The following is a 20884-nucleotide window of genomic DNA, read 5'->3' on the forward strand; positions in this document are numbered from 1 at the left end:
AAAATGAGCCCCTGGCAGGAGGCCGGTTGAGTTTCTGGACCACTGTGACAAGGTCTGGAGTATTAGCTTTTTGGAGAACTGCCCCCTAGCCTTGAAGGATTAGCTAGGCTCCCGAAGCCTCCAGGAGGCTTAAGAACTGGGGAGTGTGGGTCACTCCCTTCCTGTGTGCCATGCCCTGTGCTTGGTTGTCTCCTGCTGTGACAACAGCCCTGTGAGGCAGGTGGTATTGTTACTCCCGTTCTCCAGATGAGGACGTCAAGGCTCAAAACGGTTACATCAATGGCCCAGATTCAGATGGCTGGAAAGTCAGTGAAGGACCTGGAGTTCCAAGTCCACTTCACTGGCTCCCCACTGTCTGTCCCACGTGTCCCACATCCACTCTACCTGCGATTCTTAGGTGGAGTCACCAGAGGTGCATTTTTCCCATGGCTGGGGCTAAAAATTAGATTTCAGTCTCTCTCTCCCCACCGTCTACTCCCCTTACCCGCCAGCTCCCTCCACTTGTGGTCCCCTGTCCATAAATCAATACAAGTTAGGTGAGTCTGACTTGGTTGTGTCTCTCTCTGTGCAGGGAGCACGGCTGCCTTCCGTGTCAGGTGTGAGCCTCTGCACCATCTTCCTGGAGACTGGAGGCCGAGCACGGGGCCCGTTTCAGTGTGTCGAGACTCGGTTGGCTCTTGTACAACAGCACTACGCACGACGTGGCTTTCACGTTCCCTGGCACATCCCATAAAGTAAGTGAGCTGGAGAATCAGCGGTCAAGTAAGCCTGTTGTCAGGGCAGGATGGTGGAGTGGGAAGATCCTCCACCGTGGGACTTCTAGGGAGGCCCTTCCCTTCCAGAGTCTCAACTTGCACATCTGCAAAGTGGAGCCAATATCCCCCCTCCCCCAGCTCCCTTCTGAGCTTGACAAGGCTCAGATGGGGTCTGTTACCCCCCTGCATTTTGGAACCTTCAAAGTGCTTGACCAGGGTAGAGAATCCTTCTAGCTAAGGAGGAAGGTAAACCAAAGCTGCTAGGTAGATGGGAGTTTCAGGCATCAGCTACAGTGCCATCTGTAAGGGAACATCCCTAAGGCCCCCAGATGCCTCACCCTCTGCCACCCCGAAGGACGAAACAGCCCTGTCCCTTTTTATGGTCACAGTCATTAGGCTAGGGATTAAAAAGTTAATGCTTTGCCGAGCTTTCTTTGTCTTCTTGGGGTGGGGGCGCTCATGGTGATAACTCAGTATGGTTCCATGGAGCCAACCAGGAGCTGCGGCTTGACGGAATGATCTTCTCTGTCAGGCTGGAAAAGACAGACACCCTAACTGTTTGACCAACAAATGTATAGAAAATAGTGGCTGGTTCTAAGTAGCAATTACATAATAATCTTATCCAAAGAAAATGTGGGCTCAAATTAAGATGATTTCACCAGGAAAACATTAAGGTATACAAAGAGTTCTTAATAAATAGAAATAAATAGCGCTGGACTTGCGCCATGGTTATTTTCGATGGTTATCTGCCCTCGCCGCTGAGGCTCAGGCTGCATTTTCCGCGGGACTCAGAGCGGCATTTTGCTCTACAAAAACAACTAGCTCCTTTCCAGCCAGTGATTACTTGTAATTATGCTTTCCCCTGCTATTATTCTAATAGACCTGTCATGTTGCTCGGAGGACTCTGGCATTTAGAATATACGACGGCTTTTATGGATGGACTGCTGGAACACTTAATATAGCTCTATTTCTGAATTATCAAGTTCTAGCCTTTTGAAGTCTGTGTTAGTGGAACTCCTATTTATGAGATGTGCTGTGCTTAAAGGTTTGCTATTGATGAAGAGGTCCAACAGCCTTTATCGTAAGTACGGCAGCATTCTCCCTCAGAGGTAAATAGCCGTGCTAAAAGGTATGGTGTGTACCTAGGCTGCAGATTACTAGCCAAGTACCTTCAGAACAGTATACTTCAAAAATACCTTTATGCTTCTTGTTTGTTCTCTTTTCCATAGAGATGAGTGACATTTCTTAATACGTAGAGGGCTGGATGCATGTTGGTCATCGTTGGTCGTCGACATTAATCGGGTTGGGGGAACGTGGCCATTCCGGCCCAGGGCATCTACGGATATGCCTAAGCGTGGCTTACATCCTCCGTGCTTGCTGTTTCGAGAATTTGCTTTTATTTAAGTTTCTTTTACTTAAAGGTGGACGTGGCTGGGCTCAGGTACTTTGGGGAGGGGAGGAGGGTTTATGAACCAGGGTGCCCTCTCTGGGGAATCTGGAAAACACTGTTGCGGGCAGACCACAGGCCTGCGGCTGGGTTCTCTGGGCGGTGATGTGTGCAGAGAGTGGGTAGTGGTATTTGGCTCCTGGCAGGGTGGGCGGGCAGCGTACAGACACCTTTGATGGGGTGGCCCGACAGAGAACTTGTCGTCAGAGGTGGTTTCCAAAGGTCTGATTATCTGGGCAACTTAGGGACCACCAGCAACTTAGGGGCACCCGAAGTGTCTTTAGCGGTTAACCCGGTTGCTCTTTTGCGGACCCGAAAGTGTAGGCATTTGAGGCTAACGTAACTGGACAAGGTAGGCACGTTTTTGGGGGGCCTTGGGTGGAGATCGCAGGGAATGACACGGTATGGTTGACACGCACAGGAATTTGCCAGGAGTGGGTGGTCTGGCTGTCTCATGGTATACTCGAGAGACTCCAAGTTTTTAGCAAGCCTCCCAGATGCAGCCAGAACTCCCTTGGTGGCTGACATCAAAAACACAGAAGCCGGACCACAGAGCAGCTTTTGGCCAGGCGGCAAGAATTTGCATCGATTGCCCAAAGAAGGCAGGCTCTTGTTCCGGAGCGTTTGCCTGGTGTTTTTCATTTGGACCCGTCATGCATCAGAACCCTGACTACACACTCCCTGTCTAATTCATCGTCCCCCATATATTTTACCATTACGGCTAGCCTTCCCCTTAAGCTTGTCTATTTACTAGCTGGTGTGACAGATGACAGCAAGTGTGAGCCATGGTAGATGGCATTTGTATGGCTCTGGTGCCAGAAGCATTCTACGCGCCGGTGTTGCATATTTATTGATCTCCATATTCCCAATAATCTGATGCCCGTCACATTTGACAACATTATGTGGAGAGGTCAGCTAGATGGGGCTAATGAAGCTGTTGCGAAGATGGATGTTGTTCCCACAACATTACCCTTGCAAAATAGCTCTCGGTGGGGCATTTCACTGTCAGGCCAGGCATTTGAGGACTTTCTATTTTTTTTTTCTTAATAGTTGACGTTAACATTAAACAAAACCCGAAGCCGTTAAATCTTAGTATTTATATACGATAGAAAACACGGACACCCTGGCATCTTTCCAAATGAAAATCTTATTAACAGACATAGTGCTTGTGGCAAAGTCCTCAGCAATCAGAGATTGGCTCGGCTGTCTGAAATGTTTGACGGATTAGTCCGAGATGATGTGAAGGGCCAAATGGGAAATGGCTGAAGTCTGGAGGATTAAAGTGGCAAACGGGAGGGTGGGCTGCAGCTGGAGGCGCGCGGTGCTTTGCTGCCTGGCGCCCAGCTTCCGAACGGCTGACACAACGTGCACTCGGGTTTCGATAGTGCTTTGCAGGAGAAAAGGAAGACTATGAAACAGTGTTTGCGAAGAGGATCCTATTTAATAAATGCGGCACGGGAATCGTTGACACTGGAAAGACTTCAGGAACGCGTATGAAAATATTAAAGGTTTCCCACACTGTTCCCGCACCTTTAAAACCTAGCAGGTTGCCCACACCCAAACCTGGAGCCCTTCGAAAGCCCCGCAAACCTCCACTTAGAGACTCTCACACTGTCTGTCCTGAGGGTTACGATGTTGGACAGTGATCCTGATGTTTCTTCTAAGGAGTCCATCTTGGTTTCATTCCAGGTGCCTATTTATTGGTTGAAAAGTCATTGAGTCATGGTAAGCGTCTCTGGCCCACCCAGAAATGGTGGGCCAGAATGGTAGGCACAATGGATGCCAATGTGGTTTTTGAGAAACTTGCTGCGTATCTTGGTAGTGCCCCTGAAAATTTGGGGATCTTTAAGGAAAGCATAATAGATCTTAAGTTTGAAAGGCAATATTTTGCAAAGGTGGGTGTATTTAATGGTTTGCTTCACGACACCTTTCCTCTCCCAGCCCAATCCCACAGTGGACACAAGCAAGGATATGTAACAGAGCTGATAAGACTTGGCTACCGGCTCGTCCAGAACTTTCTCAACAATGAACTCATTTATCCAGTGCTAGCATTTAGAAGCATTCATTCACCACATTGCCTACAGTCACAGAATTGAAGAACTTCTTGACTTGTTTATTTTGTAGGGCTGAGGGAAGGATGCTGGAGAAGAGAGGGTTAAACGTTGTGCCTTTTTCTTTAGTGCATCTCTGTTCCTCTTTCCATCACGCCCGTTTTCAGGTTTGCCTTTTGCATTGTGTTGAGTGAAGAGGTAGGAAAGAATTGATGAGTTCAGGAGCAGTGAAGTTCATTGCTGGGCAGATGCTTATGTTCTTTTCAGATGGAAAGCTTTTCTCCTTCATCCCCCTCCTCCACTCTCCTGGGTGGCATACCACATATATATTAATATGCCACTATATAATACTAGTATATATACCATATATATACCATATACCATTAAGAAAGCATGTTCTCTCTTTGATGCATACCTAAAAGTCATGGGGGAAACAAAGTCAGGTAATGGCAAAAGTTGGCTCCAGGTAAAGTAGAGTGGTACAGCACGCTGCCTACAATTTAAGAGACACAATTCTCACTAAAGAAAAACACCATTGAAAAGTCATATGTGAGAGATGCAAGTTAAAGCTACCCTAGGCAGCTTTAATTTAGGCATGAGCAAATTACACGGATAGCAGTTGCTATAGTAACTAGTAGACAATATGGTGTTTATGTTGCTATTGAGATATCTTGGTCTTTACCAAAATGAGAGGAAAAAAAAAAAAAGACTTCCAGGAGCATACAAACACTGCATGAAGGGAACATTTCTCATAACCATTTTACTTCTTCCATTTATTTATAATGAAATGGGTATCTACAATTATATACAGCCCGAGGGTTATTTTGTTGTTGTTATTAATGTTTTCCTAACTAAGATGTCCTCTTAAAAGCCTAGCCCCTGTGGCATGTGTGAAGGCACCCTGGCCGCCCTGTTGGATGGCCTCCAGGAGAACTCTGTGGTTGGGCATGGCTCGCCCCGAGTGTAGGCCAGCGTGGGTCGGTCGAAGGTGAACCTAAAAGCCAAGAATGCTCAAGAATTCAGGGCAGGACAGATGCTGGGGTATCGGGTAGTTAGCATGATTTCAAAAAGCATTTGAGGGCCTCTCTAGAGGCAATTAAGGTGTTTCAAAGAGGGCTTGTGACAAAATACAGTTGTCTCACATCTAAGGCTGCAGCTGATAGGGAGACTGTGGAGAACATAGTCAAGTGGGCACTTGCCATTTTGATGCGGGAGTCTGGCAGGTGGACCCCAATACCTCAGGTCCCAATTTGGATATTGGGGCCTGGCAGCTAATTCCATAGCAATTCATCCCGTTGCTGCCTTGCCTTTTACTGCTGTAGGTTGCCACTGCCAAAGCGGGTTGGGCAGACTCAGGGTGTGTCCAGTCCTTTCAACTTCTTAAAGCAAAATTGATTTATATTAATTTATTTTAAAAACTCATGTCAATTAGGGCTTTTTTCTTTTGGGGTGGCATAGGGGACTCTTAAGGGGAAATGCAGAGGTAGGGTCCCACCAGCCCTAGATGATGGGAGTGATGGAAACAAAGCTTGAATGTACCAAGATGTCTTGATCTGTACATACTTTTGACTTCATACTCTTCTTAGCACAGATTCATATAACAGTTTTCCTCTATGAAGACAACACGGAAGAGAGGAGCAAACATTGTCTTTGGAGCCAGAAAACCTGAGTTCTAGTCTCAGTTCTGCCTTTTCCTAGGATATGGCCCAAGGGAAGTAATCCGTTAATTTTTCTCAGTCTATAAAGTGCTGCTGATAATACCTACCCGAACAGCTGGGAATGGATGGAGGAGGGTGCTGACATGCTCTGGCCGGGGATCTGGGCTGTGAGTTCCATCTCTCAGCAGCTTTAATTTATCCCCACTCCTGCTTTGGCGGGTCCCACATGTGGGTGAGTCACTTGCTTTCTCTGTCCTCGGTTTTCCCATCTGCAAAATAGCATCCCTGGCCTTGCGGGCCCCACAGTTGCCCTGCCCTCACATTCTGTGCTTACATGTCCCAAGCTTTTCCAGCTTCCTAAATTGCCTTTCCCTTAAGAAACGTGTGCAAAGACCTCTCGAGTCTGGAGTCTCTGTGGTCGATTGCCAACCCCTCTTTCCCTGAGCTTGAACTGCTGCCCAACTGAAAGCTTGATCGGAAATGAAGTCCTGTGTGTATTACAGGCATGGCTTCTGAAAGCAGAAGGAAACAGAAGATCATCAATTTGAGCTTTTCACCTTTAAGCTGATAATGTGTTTTAAATCCCATTATACGGATGAAGCAATTGAATTTCCCAGAGTTTAAGTGACCAATGCAAGGCCTCGCAATCCTCAGTATTTTGGTGGCTTCTACCTGCTCTAAGTGTAGACTTCTAGAGCGTTCACCGGAAGGGGGCAGTTCCCAGGAAAAATGTTCGAAGGCTAAGGCTGCTGAATCTCGACTCAGTGACTATCAAAAGAAACACTGCATTGCATGAGAAAGAAATGGTGGGCCAGAAGCCCACAGGAGGTGGGAGGCGGGAGACGGAGGTGGGTGGGACTGTTTTGAGGAACAGGGTTTGGTCACCTGATTCATAATTTCCATCCACCGCCGAAGCCCTCAGTACCTGAGATCCTTCAGCGCCTCACCACCCTGCACCATTGCCTCCAGATTGCAAAACCCATTAGACTGTGAAGTAAGGCGAGGAAAAATCAATTTTTTGTCTAGTCTCAGAAATTCCTTGGAATAATATGTCAAAATGGTTATCTCGTCTGTTGCAACTGGCTTGAAAATATCAGAATTTCTGTGGATATTTATGAGATTTCCATGTACCATCTGGCTCTCTCCATGTGAATGTGCCTACACAGATGCTGGGATAATGTATAGGGAGCTAAGCGCATTTATTTTTACAGAGGGTAATTATTACAGTCTCTCCTTCCAGAAACGAGCCTTTTGTTTTATGTTTTCAGCAAGAACTTGTGAAATATTAAGATATTTTACTGCCTTAATGTTCTGAATTGTTTGCCTCTCCATATTGCAATCTAAAACTCATTAACAGTTGAACAATTTAATCAGAATGAATCAAGTTGTGAAATGGATACACGGGCAGTTCACACAGCCATAAAGCATGGCTGAAACTTTTCTGAACAGCTTAATAAAACTTAGAAGGCAGCAAGAAATAAATGATTATCCTGGACAGTATCAGGGTAAACAGAACCCGGAGCCATGAGCTTGGTAATTGTTCTCACTCAGCACATTTGCCCAGGCTTGGTCTTAATTCATGGGATGGACCCATGATTATAGGGATTTAAGTTGCCGGTCCTTCTGTAAAATTTTTCTCCTAATAATGTGCATGATCAAGGAAGCAAAGTGAAAGCGGGGACATTAAGCCTGACTTTAATTCCAGAAGTGTTCCGCCATTAAAAATAGTCCCTGGGGATGCCGGGAGGCTCCGACCCACAGTTTTGGGGGAAGACTGCAATTCCAAGAGTAACCTTTTCATTGTCCTTTCAAAATACCATTTTTCCCGGCACAGCATTCTCCCTGCAGAGGCAGCTAAGTGTGTTTTCTGGAAGTGGGTTTTAGTTTCATTCCTGAGTTTGGATTGTATCCACGTCAAATGCTCTAAACTGTCGGACAGATCAGCTGTATTATGATGCACTTGGATTCAGGGTGGCCAGCAGGTGACAGACTCATCCTTGCTTGCCCAGAACACACTGACTCTCAGGTACATTGGGGTGGTTGGTTACCCAAAAAGTCTCAAGCCCCAGACATTTCCTAGCCTCAGCGCCAGAAATTACTCTTATTTCCAAAGCAAGAATTTTGCCTACCACTTCTTAATCGGATGATTATCCAGAATTGTTACATTCCCTCCCCCCTTCCTACTTTTGCTAATAAAATAATAATATTAATTTTTTTATCCCATCTTCTGAGAATGAATTGAAGCATCTGTTTAGGCTTCTAGCATGTGTCTGGATTTTGAAGTTTCCCCATCTCTATCCGGTCAGTGAGAACTTGTAAAACAACAAAATATTCTGTACTTTGGATATTATCAATTCAAATTTTACCCCTGTGCCATGTGTCTTTGTTATTTTTGTAATTGGCACCAGCAAAGCACCATTCCTACCCAGCACAGCCTTGTGAGGCCCCAGATAGGGAAGCTGCTATGGTCTTATCTCTCTAGTTCCTCTCTCATTATTAAGCGCTCACCTTCAGGGTTGGGTTTGTCAAGACGTGGGCTTGTCAACATCCATTCTTGCTCTTTTGACTGTTCAATTGGATGAATTCGAACTCTGTCACCTCCTAGCTGCGTCACCAGGGACAAATGCTGTCCCTCATTTTGCTTTGCCTCATTTTTTCATCTGTGAGGTGGAGATGGTAGGCCTAATGCTTCGAGTTGCCATAGGTTCCAGCCCATAAGGGCCAAGTGCTTTGGTGTGAGAGAGCATGCCTGACCGTGATTTTGCCGAGTCTGACTGAAGCTGTGGGCTGTGATGGCTGGCAGGTGCCCATTATCGACTGATCAGGAAATGCTGATTCCAGTGTAAGCACAAGACCCTAGGCCATGAATTCAGGGGCATCTCCTGGCCCATAGTCAGAGAGGCACCATCACAGAAAGGGCCAGCTCAGTTCTTTATGAATTGTTGCTGGGCTTGTGGAATGTTTCATGTTCAAAGTCAAGCTGATTGTTGTATCACAGTTTATATAGAGAATAGTCCCATCCCAGTCCCTTACTGGAGATTCTGGTCTACCTGGGTTTACTTTGGAATATCACTTTCCCTAACTACTCTGCATTGGATTAATCAATTTTGGCTGTGATTTGTGTCATTCCTATTTATTTAGTGGCTACCGTTAACATTTTAAGATGTGCATTGATATGAACAGGTAGTTTCTCAGTATCCTTATCCTTCTTCTAAATAACATGAGGTTGTGAAAACATTACACACAGCCAACAGTAACAGTGAGCATTTTGGCAATGCCATGTCATCTAACTCTCTCATTATTACTGTTATTGTTATTATTATTATGAACTATTTTACAGCAGATCCCAGATATCATGTCTCACCACCTAGAAATACTTTAGCTGACAAGAACTCTTTTCCCTTAAATAACCACTATGCCATTATCCCAGCAAACCACATAAGCAATAATTTGTTAATATGACCACCTACACCTTTCATATAGAAGTTTCCCAATTTGTCTCAAAAATCCCTTTTTACAGATGGTTTATTTGAATAGTCAAATAAGGTTCACATATCCCAGGCATATATATTTTTAAAGACTTATTTATTTTTTAGAGAGAGAGGGAGGGAGGGAAGGGCCGAGGGAGAGAGAGAGAGAGAGAGAGAGAATCCAAGCAGACTCCCCACTGGTGTGGAGCCCAACACAGAGCTTGGTCCCACAACCCTGAGATCATGACCTGAGCCGAAATCAAGAGTGGGATGTGTAACCACTGAGCCACCCAGGTGCCCTTCACACATATATTTTGAAGAAAATGTAGAATGCCCTATAGTCTGGATTTTGCTGGCAGCTTTTCCTTTGTTTCCTATAACTTGTTCTTCTAGTCCCTGAGGTACTATAAACTTGTGTTTAAATTCAGTGACTATTTGAAATTCAGGACTTTTGGGGTAATAACACCTCAGAGATGTTGCTGTGTACTGATTGCATCATGGCAAGAGGTACAGGAATGTCTGGCATCCCACCTTTATGGATACTAAGATTGGTCAGGGTTCAGAGGGTATCAGCTGAATCCTTCGTTATGAAGTCCTCCATAAAACTTCCCATGTAACGCTTTTAAAAAAATTGTGGTAGGGGCGCCTGGGTGGCTCAGTTGGTTAAGCAACTGCCTTCCTCAGGTCATGATCCTGGAGTCCCGGGATCGAGTCCCGCATCGGGCTCCCTGCTCAGCGGGGGGTCTGCTTCTCCCTCTGACCCTCCCCCCTCTCATGTGCTCTCTCTCAAATAAATAAATAAAATCTTTAAAAAAAATTGTGGTAAAATCGACATCACATGAAATTTATCATTTAACCGTCCTTAGGTGTATAGTTCTCTGGCATTAAAACATATTCACAGTGTTGTGCAACCATCGCCCCCATCCATTTCCAGAACTTTTTCATCATCCCAAACTGAAACTCTCTACTCATTAACTAAGAACTCCCCGTTTCTCCTCTCCCTGGCCCCTGGTACAACCACCACCCTACTTTCTGTCCCTGTGACTGTCTAGTGTGCCCCATATGAGTGGAATCATATCGGATTTGAACTTTTGCCGCTGGCTTATTTCCCTTCGCATACCGCCCCCAAAGTTCATCCACGTCATAGCACGCATCAGAATTTCGCTCCTTTTTCAGGTTGAATAATATTCCGTTGCAGAGATAGGGCACATTTTGCTTATCCATTTATCGATGGACATTTGGGTTGCTTTTGGCTATTGTGAATACTGCCAATACTGGTGAACTCATCCAATACTTTTATTATGCACTGACGATATTTGTCTAGATCCATTATTTCATTACAGGTTGCCAAGTGATTTTCTTACCCTGTTTATACACCGGTTTTCAGAGTAATGAGTTGATGGACCAATATCCCACAAAGATGAAAAATGAGGTGTTTGGGCTTTTTTTTTTTTTTTAAAGCAACTTTTTTCGTAGCTCCTCAAGTTAGTTCTTATGTCCTTTGACACAATTCTGGTGGCCTTTTATTACTTCTTTTATTTCTGGTGCAACAAAAATGTATCCCAGACTAACCTTGTACATTTCCTACCTGAAGGGGGAAAAACTCCTTTCCCCCCCTTCTTCTCACTCCCGTAGTCTAAATATTTCACTGCTGGATAGCAAATGTGTGAGTTTTCCCCACACCAAGCAATTCTTCAGTTCTTTGTGGATGTCAACTGGGAGTCCTACATTTAACTCATTTCTGACACTGTCTACCTGGAGACAGCATCAGACCCCACAGATTAAAGGCTCAACCCCACAAGATGGCCCCCACCCCACCTCAGACACCAATTGTGCTTCTTCCTATAGATTCAAGGTTCCCATGACCCCCTCCTCAGGTTCAATATTTGCTAGAATGGCTCAAAGTACTCAAGGAAACTTCATCATAAAGGATACAATTCAGGAACAGCCAGATGGAAGAGATACACAGGGCAAGGGCCGGGGAAAGGGGTGAAGAGCTCTCGTGCCCTCTCTAGGGACGCCACCCTCTCTGCATCTCCATGTGTTTGCCAACCCAGGAGCTCCCTAAACCTTGTACTTTAGGCTATGAAGGCTTCATTACAAAGGCATTATGTTGGCTGAATCATTGGCCACTGGGGATTAATTCAGCCTCCAGCCCCTATCCCTTCCCCAGAGGTGAGGCTGAAATTTCCAACCCTCTGATCCCATGGTTGGTTCCCCTGGCAATTAGCCACCATCCTGTGGTTGTCTGGGGGCTTTCCAAAAATCACCTCATTAACATAAACTCCAGTGGGGTTGAAAGGGGTTTGTTAAGAATAACAAAAGACACTAATTTCTTTCCCTTTTTTTTTTTTAAGATTTTATTTATTTATTTGACAGAAGAGAGAGAGAGCACAAGCAGTGGGACCAGAGAGGGAGAGGGAGCTCTCTCCCTGGGGCTCGATCCCAGGACTCTGGGATCATGACCTGAGCCAAAGGCAGATGCTTAACCGACTGAGCCACCCAGGTGCCCCCAAAAGGCACTCATTTCATTGTTCTTATCAATAAAAGTTTTAGGAACTCTGTGCCAAGAATGGAGACAAAGACAGTATGTATTTCTTATTATAAATCACAGTATCACACTATTCATTCCTGAAATCAGCCGTTTTTTCAGAGAGACGTGGTTCTTTTGGGATTTGGCACTTAGAGACTACAACCTGGGTATTTGGTGTGCTCATTGCTAATGGATTGTCACAGTTTATAGGCTTTTCAGTAAGCAGAGATAAAATGTGTATTTTTTTTGAAAGAGAAAAATTTTATATAAATTCATACTGAGATTTTAAATTCAAAATTTGTATCACAGTGTTTTCACTTTGGTATTATACTTGTATATCTTTTAGGATGAAAATCTTAGTTCTGTTAGATTAACATAATTGTTTTATTCTGGAATATATCTGGAGTAGTTCCAAAATAATAATGCCAGGATTTATATGATAAGGTTTCTTTTCAGTTGTTGTTCTTAGGTTGTACCCCATTAGGGATGTATAATCAAGCACTGTGCTTTAACAGCATCTGAAGTAAACTTTCCCCTAGTGTGTCTCTACCACCAACTTGATATACAGTTATTAGGTGTATATGCTTCAGTGTACTGAAACACCTTAGGATCTTTTCTTTTTTTAACTAAGAAAAAATTATAGGGTTCTAAAGAAAAAAAAAACTATATGTAACCTATATATTAATATATCTATTAAACAATATATATGCACTGGAGTCTTGCTTCCATCTTTTCCCACACTATTTTGTATCTTCTTTCCTAATGAGATGGAAGCATTTTCCTTAGTTTTTGGCTTATCCTTCAATTGTTTCCTTTTAAATATATAAGCAAACCCTCACACGTACACCTTCTCTTTCCTTAGACAGAAGATGCATACTTTTTAGTGTGCATGGTACTGCATACGATGCTACTCGAAGTGTTGGGCATTTGGATTCTTTGCAGCATTTAGCTATTATGATCATTGCTGAAATTAACAACCTTGTGATTACATGGCTTTGCGTTTTTGCCATGGTATCTTTGGGATAGATTTTTTAGAGATGGGGTTGCTGGGCTGAAGGGTGGAGGGGGGTAAATTTGTGAGACCGTGCCACACTTCCTATACGGAGCTTATCCTCTTGTGCACCCCCCGAATCACCTGCAAGGGTACACTTCCCAGGGCAGCAGCAGCACCAACAGAGTATAGCGTTGCTTCTGCTACTGGGAACGTTTGGCACATTTATTTTTATCTTGAGATTCCTATACCATGTCGACAGTACAAATTTGGAACCCCCCCCATGCATGTTGGGATTTTTATTTCTTGGAGAATGGGGGAATTTTCACCCTACCCAGAGCCTCATCAGATGACATTAATTTGTGAGGCTTCCTAATGCAGGGATTTTCTGGTTCCATTTTGATGGAGGGGCAGCCTTTGGGGGCTCCTCTGTTATGCTTTGTCTCAGTCTGGGACTCCTGTCTCCTTCCGGGTGTTCTGCACACAGCCTTGAGCTGTGGGGCCTGTATCGAGATCTGAAACCCTCTTGGGCACCAAGTTTTCAGCTTCTGTGTTTTGCCAATCTGGTTTTGAAGGCCCTCTTGAATTCTGGCACCTGGGGAGATTCCCTTTCTTTCTTTACAGCTTCTCTGTGCATTACATTTTCTGTATACGCTTTTATATATAATAAGTGTGGGGGGGTGTCTTTAGAATCTCAAGTGTCTATGTTGCTGGAAGAAACTCCATGCAGATTGATAGAAGTTATACCAAAGTGGGGAAGTAAAATGGACATTGGGAGTGAAGTGATTGTTTGCTGTGCAAAAGTAATTTTTAAGAATGGACTTCTAATGTGTGAAACTAAAATTTTACCTTTCACCAAAATTGAGTTTGTAAGTATTACTCAAAATGGGGTATGCCTGATGTGTGAAGGCGCTGTCTCTGTCGTCCCACATGTGAGGAGTCTGGGCCATGGGCTACATGTTTGTGCACGGTAGACCTGAGCAGAGAAAAGACAATCGTTACATTATCCTTTTGGCCTCATTCCAAAGTTCAGACTCCAAACACACCACAAAACATACTGTACCAGATAGGCCTCTGGGAGGAATAGATCATGAAGGGAAAAGGAACCAGGTTTATCCGTAATGGGATAATTAGGAAAATCCTTTAGTCAATACTGTTTAATTTCCTTTCAGATTCCTAGTTGCCTGTTAGCAATGTAATCAGTGCCTTCTGATAATTTCCAAAAGGATCTAGGGCTGACCGTTCCCCTTTCAAAGGGGTAGGCCTTTGGTTTCTATTTTACAGCTCTAGATATTTCTACATGCTGGTCTCTGTTGGCTGTGGTTTTGTGCCAGAAATCACATTAGATCGGAAGTAGCCCAGATGGTGGAGAATGGAATAGAGTATGTTGACATTGCCTGTGGTACAAGATTAGCTCATCTTGTATGCTAACAAGAAAAAATCACTCACAGGTGATTCATTTTATAGACGGAGAACAAGTTTTGGTGTTACCTGTTGCTGCCCTGCCCCCTTGAACCAGCCACGTGTGCCCTGTTAGGTGTGGAATGGTTAGCCCTCTCCTTTGAAGAAGAGTTTTTGGACATCTTCTCTACCTTGGATAACTCCTAACTGGTTTCTTTCCTTTGATTTCTCCCATACTTACATTATGCTAAGTGAACGGGCTGAAATGAAAAGTCTGTTTTCTCAAACTGATCAAATCACTCCCCTGCTAAAAACCCTTTGGTGAGTCCCCTGGGGAATCAAGTCCAGTCCCCAGGCCTGGCATTCAGAGCCCTCTGAAGGGGGCCTGATGACCTTCTTCTCTTCTACCTTCCCCATCTGGCAGCCCAGATGCCCCAAACTCTTCCATTTCCTCCAGCCTTTGCCTGAAGCTCTTCCTTGGGCCTGTGACACCCTTCCCATCAGAGCCCATGCAATTAACCCTTGACTTGTGGGACCGCACAGGGACCAAGGACAGCTGTGCCAGGGCTCCTGGCCCACTGGTTTTGAGCTTTACCCTGTGATGGCTCTGTGGCTTTACTTCCCCTTTGTGCAGACTCAGTTAGCTTTTCCAGCTTGATGTGGCCCTCTGCTGGGATTGGACTTGTCTTTCCATCTTTGCTTGCCAATTCCTATCTGTCCTCAAGACATGCTGCCCTGGCTCCCAGAGCATGCCCTCCATATTTTTTACCTGTTTTTCAGCATTTGCCGTGTTGAGTTGTAAAATTTCTCCAATTTTTGCTTGGCATACATATTGGAGGAGGAATCTTGCCTGGTAAGAGGAGATTAACTGGTAAGATGAGTGAATGAAAGAACAGATTCTGAAGGGGGTATTTTCAGTTAGGCACCATTTTGCCTGGAGGAAATTGGACCAGAGGATCTGGTGGGGCCCCATCATGCTGGGTAAGGAAAGGGGGTAGATTTCATCCTGTTACTAGCCAGGTTATTACCCTCACTCTGGCCTTCTCTGCCACGAAGTTTAGGCTAGTTTCCTAGACTGAGGTATCAGAGGGCAGAGACTGGGACCTCTGGATCCTCCACAAAGGGTACCCTTCCTATCAGAGGAAATGCTGACTGAGTCGATGAATGAGTCAGTGAGATTGTGTGAAGAAGTAAGAGAAAATCCATTATCATGATGAAAAAAAATCTATGGCAGGCTCTGGAAGGGATCTGAAGACTTGGTATGAATAGGAAGAGCAATACAAGGTTACTTCAGTATGAGTACTTCAGAATGAGCTGAGCTATGCATGTGAAAGAGAGAACAACAGGCAGAGTGAAAAGAGGAATGGAGTCAAGAGGCCTGGACTTTGCTTCATTGTGACCCTAGGTCATTTGTGTTCAACTGTTTAGCTTCCCATTCATTTATCTATCTATACATCTGTTTGTCTACTCAGCCATTAACCTGTCTTCCCAATCACCCGTCTGTCCTTCCATCCTTCCATCCATCCATCCATCCATCCATCCATCCAAACATGCTTTTCCTTGTCCATTAATCCATCTATGCATCTGTCTGTCCATCCAGCCATCCATCTGTCCATCTAGCCCATCTAAACATCTGTCCATCCTATCCAAACATCTGTTTATCCGTTGGAACATCTGTCCCCCTGTCCATCCATCATCTGTCCGACCATCCATCCATTCTTCTGTCTGCTGTTCATCTGTCCATCCATCTATGTCTGTCATTATTAAACACCCATGGTTACGTCGACTAGAAACCCAAATATGAGAAAGACATTGTCTCTCCCTCCATGGGACTCAGTGTACTATGGGAAGAATGTCAAACAAGTAATTACTGTGTAATAAGATAATGACCTTAGAGGAGCCTTCTCTCCTCTGTGCTGAGAGTGAGAGCATCTAAGTTTGCCTGGGGTCAGCAAAGGCTTCACTGAGGAAGCAGTATTTGAGTCCAGACCTGAGCAAGGAGGTGTTTATTACCTTGGCCTTCAAGTTGTACCTCACCTGTGAAAGACAGGCATGGGACCAAGTGACATCCATGTAAAGATCTCTGTGATTGCATGAGTGGCAGGTACACTGGGCACCAACACGAAATATGGAGGGCTAGTGGGGGGGGCACAGAACCAGTTAAATACTTGGCCGGGAGTGGGGCACCCCATCTTTGAGGGACCCCCAGGCCCCTCTGTCCAAGAACTGGTTATTGCCTGTGGGTTGTTGGAGGAAAAGCTCCGCCGCCCTCAGTTACTTGTTTCCTGGGACAAAGCTAGACGTGGGCTTTTCAGACTTGCTCAGGGCCCAGGGCCCATTGTCTGTAGTGTACCACGAACTCCATGAATTTCAATAGCCTCCATTCAGAGTGATTAAAACCTTAATGAGATTTAATTACCTTGATGTTAAGTGTTTTGTGTTAAGTTATTGCATTCTGACCACTCATGGTGCGCGCGGCAAGCTCAGGGCGGCTAACCCTCCCTCTACCTTAATGGAAAGGAAAGTTGAATATATTTAAATGAAATTGCCTTCGATGAAACACCAAGTAGGCAGCAGGATTGAATTTATAAATCGGGCTGGCTGCAGATGAGAGCTACCATATTTGGAATGGTTTTCATTAATCCAGGGTCTCCAGAAGGAGCGATGTGAAAAGTGCAGAATGTAAGTGACAGGTGTTTATGGTTCGCAATTGCATTAAACAGGCTCTTAAGTGCAGGTTAAAGGCCTTTGTGAAATATAGAATATACCTTAAAATGTGGCCTAAATTTTTGCCATTTTGGATTTTGCATTACTTAAACCTACAGAATTAGCAGAGCTTTTGGTTAATCAACTGTCAGTGTAAATTGCAGTCAAGCAAAATGCTGATAAATACCGGGAAGCACGGTGTGCTTGGCCTGTTGCTTTTTTTTTTTTTCCTTCTTCTTCCCCTGGGTCTTCTGAAGGCCTTCAGCTGATGGAGAGCTTTTAATTTCACATTTTGGCCCCCACCACAGGTGATAAACAAAGGTTTCCCCACTGCTCTGGCTGGGGTCAGTTAAACGGCCTCCCCGTCAATCCCACTCCCCATAATTACACACAAAAGGTGCCTGAGATCCACAGCTAATTTGTGGCCTCTGTTTAGCAGAATTTAATAGCAGGTATTACTGCTGCCGCGGTAATTAAGGACCTTTGTCAATAAGACGGAATGGATGGCCACACTTGGTTGTAATCAGTGGGCTCTCGAGAGCCAGAGGAGTGAAAAGGGAGAGAAGCAATCCATTTTGTGAATAACACGGCCCTCCTCGGCCCTCCCTCCCTCCCAGATCGGGCAATGGAATAATAATTCCCCAGGCAATGAAAGTACAGGAATAAAAGTACTTACCCTCCAGCCGGTGATTTTTTTTTTGACTTTTTATTTACTCTACTGAGCTTTCTTATTTGCTCCAGGCTGCATTTGATGAAGTATTGTTTAAACAGCACAGAGCAAAATGGATGTCGGGAGGTGGGAAAAGGAGGAGGAATTTTAACCAGGTGGTGAGGGAGGTGCCCTGCTTTAAGGTGGACAGCCGTTGGGTTTATCAATTATTTCTCCAGGATACAAAAAAAAAAAAAAGACAAAACCAAGTGGCTTCGTGGAGAGGCGGAGGGTGTCATTTAGAGCTGTCTCTGAACATAGTCATTCAGCTCTAAATGGGTCGCCTGTAACAAGCGAGAAGTGAACTTGGGGGAGCATTGTCACCCTCTGCCTCCTCCCTAATGTACCGATGAATGGCCCCGTGGAGGGGGCGGCAGGGGAGGGGAGGGGACAGGGGCTGGCGGCCACAATTCAAAGAGACCTTCAAGGTGTGTGCCCCTCGCCGTAATTGGAGAGGAAGCTGCCTTTCCCTCGCCTATTCCCTGCCTTTTTACTGGTTTTAACAAGCATGATGCTTTTAATAGTGCTTTGAGTACCATCTCTTTATACGCCTCTCCCTTTTTAAAGCAGCTTTAACTATACTCTTTCTGTCGCTAATGCCTGAAAAACTTCTACCTTTAATCATTCCCGGATGAGGCGGCAAACAAGCGGCCCCCTTTCCTTTTGCAATTACGTGGCTGCTGGCAGGGAAGGGGCTGCTGGGTGGGAGGGAACGGGGGCCTGCAAGTATGTGGATTGTGGGATGTGCTGCCAGGCCCGGGGAGCTTGGTGACATTACCAGGGGCTTCTTGTTAGGGGAGGGCTGGGGGTCAGTTTTAAACAGCCAAACCTGCAAGGTGGAAGACAAAAATCCTTTAGACTGCTATGAACAACACACCTGGCTTTGGTTAATTAAAAAAAATTAAAATCCGCTTTCCAGTGTTCCAGGGTACCCTCAACACCTCCCTCTCCAACACACAGTTCCCTTCTTTCCCATTTAGAAGCCAACCCAAGTTGGGCTAAGGGGTGAGGTCCTTCTGGGAGATGAGCTTGAGGGGCTTCACATGCCCCTTCCGGGCTGGGGAGGGATTCAGGGTGGGCTAGCTCCAAGCGCAGGTTCATAAACAGAGATGGAGAAGGAGGGGTCCACCTATGCCTCGCCCCGGACAAGCATTCACACAGCTTTTGGGTCCTTCAAAGGGGCGGCAGGGGGCAAGGCCAGGAGCTGCAGTGCCGCTGGGAAGGCTCCCTGGCTCAGTTAAGGAGACTCAGGAGCCCCTGGCCTCACAGCCCAGGAGGGGGGGAAGGGGGCCAGGGAGGACCGTAGAAGGACTTATTTCCTCATCCATCCCATTTTTGACTTCTGAACAGGGTTTCTTCTTTCTGGAATGATGTGTCAAACCAAAGTTGGGGAGATATTCCAGAGGTGAAATCCTTCCCAGAGAGAAACTCTGGGGGAATCGAGGGTGAGGGGTTTTCTTTAGAGCTTCGAAACATCCCTTCTCCAAAGACATCAGCCTGGAAAGCACCCCTTTGGTCCCCTTCTCTAGCATTAGGGTTCCAGTCCAGACTCTGGAGCAGTTGAGTTCGGCTTGTGAAGCCAATTTCCTTTTCTGTTAAATGTAGGTAAGAATAGCTCCTGCCTTCTTGGGGGGGACTTCCGAGGCTCCGTAAGGTGGTAGTGATGAGACTTCTCACTGCCTAAGGAGCCATCCATTCATATTTGACTTTGTTTTCCTCTGGGATCTAAAGGTCCACTGGATTCCTCTCGATTATGTGGAGGATGGGGTGGGGGTTGCAGCTCGGGTCTGGGGTTTGGAACAGCAGGCCCTGGTGCTGTGGATTTCCGTGCTGTGGGTTGTGATGGTGCCAACGTCCTAACGCCACCAAGCATCCACGTGCTTAACGATCACTTAGGGAAGTTTTGCTTTGCACAAACCCACAGGGGAGAAGTGAATGCAGAGGCGGCTGACCAGAGAAAGAGGAGACATCTCCCCCAGATCTGCCTTCCTCAGGGCCTTGAGAGTAGGCTGAACAGTGCCCCCTAAAGTTACCATGTCCTCATCCCTGGAACCTGTGAATGTTACTTTTAAGGCAAAAGGGTCTTTTTTTTTTTTTTCTTTCCAGTTTCATTGAGATATAGCGTTGTATAAGCTTAAGGTGTACAACATCATGATTTGATAGATGTATATATTGGGCCATGATTGCCATAAATTTAGTCACCATCCATCTCCTCACACAGCTACACAATTTTTTTCCCGGTGATAAGAACTTTTAAAATCTACTCTTAGCCACTTTCCAATACACGATATTGTCAGCCTTAGTCACCACGTTGTACATTATTACATCCCTAGAACTTATAACTGAAAGTTTGTACTGTTTGACCACCTTCTCCCATTTCTTCCCCTACACCCCCCGCCCCCATCCCCTGCTTCTGGCAACCACCCACCTGTTCTCTGTTTCTCTGAGTTTGTTTTTTAAGAGTCCTCGTGTAAGTGAGATTGTACAGTATTTGTCTTTCTCTATCTGACTTATTTCACTTAGCATAATGCCCTCGAGGTCCATCCATGTTGGCACAAATGGCAGGATTTCCTTCTTTTTTATGGCGGAATACTATTCCATAGTATAAATAGACCATGTTTTCTTTATTCATTCATCCACGGATGGACACCTAGGTTGTTTCTATGTCTTGACTATTGTCAATCATACTGTAATGAACATGGACCTGCAGATGTCTCTTTGGGAGAGTGATTTCATTTTCTTTAGATAGATGCCCAGAAGTGGGATTGCTGGGTCATACGATAGTTTTATTTTTATTTTTTTGAGGAAACTCCATACTATTTTCCATAGTTGCTGTACCAGTGTGCGTCCCCACCAACAGTGCACAGGGATTCCCTTTTCCCCATATCCTCACCAACATTTATGCTCTTGTCTTTTTGATGCTAACCACCCTACCAAGTGGGAGGTGAAAAAGGATCTTTCCAGATACAATTAAGTTAAGGACCATGAGATGGGGAGATTATTTTGGATTATCGGGGTGGGCCCTCCATGCACTCACAGGTGTCTTTAGAAGAGGGGCGGAGGAGGATTTGACACAGACAGAAGAGCAGAGGCAGTGTGAAGACAGAGGCAGAGATTGGAGTGACATGGCCATAAAGCAAGAAATGCCAGGGGCCACCAGAAG

General features: G+C 45.3%; 1 long non-coding RNA gene across 1 annotated transcript in view; it reads left to right on the plus strand.

The window, feature by feature from the left end:
* The first annotated feature begins 577 nt into the window (after nucleotides 1-577).
* The window catches only part of LOC135364663 (uncharacterized), an 81496-nt gene continuing 61189 nt past the window's right edge, over nucleotides 578-20884 (plus strand). The window contains exon 1 of the long non-coding RNA XR_010412105.1: nucleotides 578-734. This is a non-coding gene — a long non-coding RNA (uncharacterized LOC135364663). The remainder of the gene's footprint in view (nucleotides 735-20884) is intronic.

Source organism: Mirounga angustirostris, unplaced genomic scaffold (assembly GCF_029215605.1).
Source record: "Mirounga angustirostris isolate CCGP_5_RB_7025 unplaced genomic scaffold, mMirAng1.0.hap1 SCAF_6, whole genome shotgun sequence".
NCBI classification, from domain to species: Eukaryota; Metazoa; Chordata; class Mammalia; order Carnivora; family Phocidae; genus Mirounga; species Mirounga angustirostris.